Raw genomic sequence first — 5588 nt, 5'->3', positions numbered from 1 at the left:
CTAACATGGGTTATACATTCCTATAAAACTAACATGTGACCTTGTTCTAGATCGAGGTCGAATTGGATCGATGGCGACGATTCAATTTTAGATATACAACATGATTACTAACCTAAGACCTTATGCAACAAGTGCATCCCATGCCCTATTTCCAGCAACCACCACATGTTTTAGTGTCTCAAGGGCTAGTATATACAACATGATTACTTTCTCCTTGCCATCCTATAGCTTTCATTAACAATGGAACCATCTGTAATTTATTTAAAAAAAACAATGTCAAAACTGGAAACTAAGTATGCCCTTGCTCCAAGTGTCTTTGTGCATTTCTATTTCAAAAAAAAATGTGTTTGTGTGCATTTAATAACCCAATAGTAAATAAAAAGATAAAAAATAGATATAAATATGAATATATAGTTATGTAGTTATATACCTCGTATCCTGGAACCAGAAATGCAAACACTACATTCACTAGGAAAATGCCAAACAGAAAAAATGATAAGATAAATCTTCTTTTAACTTGAGGTTTATAAGGAATTTTATAACTTTGTAATACATATACAAGCTACATACAATAACTTATGGTTTCTGTGCAAAGTATTCTAGAAATGATGTTGAATAAGAAATGTCTATTTATTTCAAAACTGATAATGAAATGACATAGTAAATGAAAAAATATAAAAAGAAATTAAATTTACTAAAAATAAAACCTAACATACCTCCACCCCTAAGCGCCGGATGAAGAAAGAAACCCATTGTTTCAACTGAAGCATCAAATTAAGAAATCTTAGAAACGTTGACTTACTAGTCCAATGCATTGACCAACCCATGGACAGTGATGGTCAAATATTTGAAAACAATTGTTGCAGACAGAGCAATATGACGCTATTGGAGGATGATAGAGCATACTAGTATCATAGTATTTGGCATTAACTGTGTGACCATTCACAAGTTACATTGTAGTTCAAATTACTGCGATTTTACTATGAAAGGCAACAAAAGAAACATGACATCAGATGTTGATATGGAAACATATCCTGCAAATTTAGCAAATACAAAAATTAAAAACCCCCTGAAAATAAAACTGCACAAAGTTGCTCAACGCCCAGACTAACCTTGAACCCATCCACTGACACATTGGCTCAATCCGGAAAGACCTGATACCAAGAACCACCTGCCCAATACTTATTATGGTCAGACAAATGATTATAAATATGAATTTAGTGATTATTTAGAATTTGAAAAAGGAAATAAAAATGCAAAACCCTTGTGCTTACTGAATTCAATAGCAAACCAAAAGCACCTTCTCTAACACCTTCATCATAAGCTTGAACTTTGTTAGCATCTCCTTTTGGGTCCCCATGATAAACCTCTCTCCCCATCCAATCCGTATCAAAAAGAAAAAAGGGAACCATCACAACTGCACATGTGATGTGAATATATAAAAAAAGTAAGCAAAAGCAAAATGACCATTTTACCCTTAGTTTCATTTTAAAAACTTACCCATGTAAGAGCCATGACAATAAGCACTGAATGCATCCCTACTGGTAAATGGCGTAAGCTGGTCAACAAGTTGACCAAAACTGCCCCTAGATTATCATTAAAAGTTTCAACTTGATCTTCTTCTTCAACCTCAGATGATTTACTAGAATTTGTCAGGGGTTTTGAGTCTGAATTTTCAGACCCAGTCTGCTGATGATTGTTAAGAAGAGGAGCAAAATCTAATAATTTTTATGTTGTTTTGGCGCTAAAGGGATCTCTTTTGCAAAGTAGAGTGTTACCAGTGTGCAAAATGTATAAAAAAATCTGCAACATGCCAACATGTTTTGTATTATTTAATATTCTAATTTTCCTTTTGTCAGTTAGAAACATCAGAAGGCTTTTTGGTTGTCAATTTATCAATTTTAAGATATAGTTATATTTAGCTATTAAAAACTCACCACTGCAACTAAAAAAGATGCCTTCAGATTTCCACATGCCTCACACCAAGCTATACTTTTCAAGAAAGGAAACCACCTGCCAAGGAGAATGATCAAATTAATTAGAAAAAAAATGAAAAAAAAGTCAAATAAAACCATATAATATAATAAGAAGACTTCCAATAGATAGTTTACCTGTGCCAATTTCCACTAGAACCAGATAGAAACCCTAAGATGTTTCCAATCGCCATCCATGAACAAAATATAACATTTGCTGAGTTCCTATGATCAGGGCCTATCAATAAATGAATAAATATTATTATTAGCATTTATAGAGACATAACACAAACATCATAAGGTGAAACTATTAACAGATTTGGGTTTAGGGTTTTGATCTAAATTAAGATTGAGGAATTTAGAAAACTTGGTACATACCTGCTAAATCAGCCAGGAGAGCTCGAGCGGGGCCCTGAAATTATTAAACTTGTTACTTGAATTTAAAATAATGGTTTAAAACACAAGTTTTTTTTTAAAAAAAAAAGGAAATTTTTTTATAAATTCTTACCTGAACAGTGTTATTAGCAAGATCCAGCATCCAGAAACCTATGATGAAAATAAAAGTTGTCCTTGTTCGTGTATCTTTATACACACAGAATTATGGAATTATGTTATATACAATCAATTACTATGAAATATAATGAGAGATATAAACTAAAAAGAAGAAACTGGAAACCTGCAATGTTCCTTTGTATCTCCAATCAAGTATCCAATGTCTGCAAAAAAACCCAATAGTTATAACCTAAAGTGCAAAATGTAGTTCAGTGGATACAAAATATAGTAAAATAAATTGAATGTGTAGTAATCCTTTTCATTGAGGCTTTTGGATAGATTGAAACATAGTTTAGTGTTGTGTTTTCCTTCAGCCTATCGCACATAGACATTTTGTCAAATTGCTATCATGAGTAAAAACAAGTACATTTCTCATATCAGTAAAAGAAAAAGAAAAAGGAAAAGTGCCTCTCTTTCAAATGGAGGATATCTCCCAAGTCCTGGTGTAGCATTAGCTGAAGCTGAAACTATGTCCGCAAGTACACGATGAACCTGTACTCATTACAAATGATTACATAAATGAAATTAAAAGAATAATAATATTAATAAGAGAAAAGGGGAATTAATTAAAAATGAAAAAAACAAAATAATGTGTAGTTTTTTTACCTCGTCAACACAGAGACATGAGGGCTCTTAATCTGATACATAGCAGAAATCACAGGGACCATTTTGTAATATATTCTTAATCTGATACATAGCAACACAAATTACATAAACCAAGTAATAGCAAAATAATCGATCACAGGCATACCCTTGGTCCTTGACCCAACAGAAGTGCCTGAACAGCAGCAAGAACTTTGGGATCGGAAGATGCTTGATCGATTTTACTGATCACACCAATGGTTCTTGTTGCTACATTAAAAAAAATATTTTAATAATTCATGAAGCCTTGACTGGATTGCAATTTGGGGAAACAAAGATTAGTTGTCCCAGATTATTTACCTTTCCTTGAACACTACTTGGAACAACTTATCACCATGACAAGCTAAATCAACTAGAAACTTTCCCTGTTTACATTTTACAACAATACCTGTTAATAAATGAAACAATTATACTAGATTTCTTAAAAAAAATGCATAAAATTAGAATAAAATAATGAAATAGATGAAGAGAAGTTAAAAAATCACGCATATTATAGAACAGATCCATATCTAATGCCTGAAGCATTCCAATTTAATCAACTAGGGTAAATATCCAGCAATGTGATTACATTGCAGAAATTTCATGAAGATTATTTATATAGCTTTGTTGTTTTGTATAAGGAAATACAATTACCTTCCCAACTAGTATCTCATTAGCATGCTGAACCCCATATACATTTGCAGTATCAAAGAATGTAACTCCTCTATTAAAAGCTTCCTTGAGCACTTTGTTGCCTTCTTCCTCAAGGAGAGGATTGTTACAGATACTTGTAAGCCCCATGCAGCCATACCCTAATATTGAGACCTGTAGAAAAGGAAAATGAGGTTGAATGTATAACAGATCCATATCTAATTTGCAATTTATAAAAATCTTTTCTATCCCTAATCATACAACTTTTTGTCCCAGAATTCAACTACTTAATGCATCAAACCCCCAAATTGGAAGTAGAATATAAACCTAGGTAGAATTAAAGAGATGATTTAGGGAGAAAGGTTTTAACAGAAAAGGTAATTGTATCACATACATACACATATGAATCTAATTACTCCATAGAAGGCTAAATAATTACCGTATATTCTTTCAGAGACATCGACAAGTCCGTAGAGCGACTTCTTATAAAACAATTTCTGTAACAACGTCATTCAAATTGACCGAATTTGGAAATCCTCAAAACAATTTTAAAAATCCCCCGACAGGCCGACCTAGGTAAAACAGATATACATGCACGATGTTTTGGTGAGGATGAAGTCTGGAATAAAGTCGTCATCCTTGGGAGGCGCTGGAGTGAAGTCCGATGATCGATTGCGTGAGAACCGGTGGTGGTAGAAGGAGAATTTATGCGTTGGTTTGAAGGAGAACCAAGGTTCGACATACGAACTACAAAGAAGGAAGCGGGGAAGAGGATATACATGAGAACGACACACAACAACTCGGTCAGCAGGTATTTTTCCTTAGACCGAATCGACACAGAAATAGGGACTGGATCCTTGATTTGGATCGAGTCCAAAGGTGTAGAAAGGAAAACAAACAAGCTGACTTTGGATTGAGGACCGGGTCCTAACTTCGGACCCAGTTAGAAAGAAAATTGAACGGACCCTTAGAAGAAATGAGGATGAAGAAGAAGAAAACCTGGTAGTTCATGGTATGTTTAAGCAAAATTTTGAAATGTTGTTGCAGTTTCTGTAGGATGTGATTGCGTGGCATATGATGTTGATGGACATCATTAAGGATCTGCCAATGTTGGAAGAGGTATCCATTACTAATTCAAGGAGAAGAGGGAGGCTTTCTTTGAGTGGGGAAAAGCTCATTAAGGTGAAGGAATGGGTAAACTCAGCCAAGATGTAAGCCTGAAGTGAGATCGTCAATTGATGCAGAGGCCTAGGAGAACCGATCGAGAATTGGAGAGCTTTTTCAATTTTCTTGAAAAAGCCCTAGGTAGAATGGTTCATGAAAAAGAACTAGGAATGAGTGAATGAAGGGAGATACAGAGGAGAGACTGAAGAAGCGGGCACTTCAAAATTTTAGAATTCTAGAGGATTTCATTTTTTCCTTTTAAAAACGCGCGTTTGATTAAAAAAATATAAAGCGACATTTCTAGAGGACACACATTTAAAACAAGTGCCCTCCGTGTTTGTATTTTTTTTTTGTTGGATATTAATTTTAAGGCGCGCAAACATGCGTGTCCTTCATTCTTCAAATTTTGGAAGGCTGACATTATTTTTAAGGGTACACAAAAATGTGTATCTTAAATCAGCGAGTGTCATTGTTTGCGCGTCATTAAAGGGTATTTTTCTTGTAGTGAATTAAAAAAAGTCTTCAAGTTCCATAACTTGAGGACAAGTTATGGAAGACTTCAAACTAATAAAAGAATGTAACTTTTCTTTATTTTGTAACTTATGGAATTAATTAAGGTTACACATT

At 33.9% G+C, this 5588-nt stretch overlaps 1 pseudogene; it reads right to left on the bottom strand.

The window, feature by feature from the left end:
* Positions 1-1010: 1010 nt before the first annotated feature.
* On the bottom strand, positions 1011-3947 carry LOC111899355 (sucrose transport protein SUC3-like; annotated as a pseudogene).
* Between the last annotated feature and the right edge of the window lie 1641 nt (positions 3948-5588).

The sequence above is a fragment of the Lactuca sativa genome, chromosome 1 (assembly GCF_002870075.4).
Source record: "Lactuca sativa cultivar Salinas chromosome 1, Lsat_Salinas_v11, whole genome shotgun sequence".
NCBI lineage: Eukaryota > Viridiplantae > Streptophyta > Magnoliopsida > Asterales > Asteraceae > Lactuca > Lactuca sativa.
The sequence above is the reverse complement of the archived record's forward strand: the minus strand, read 5'-3'. Positions and strand labels throughout refer to the sequence as shown.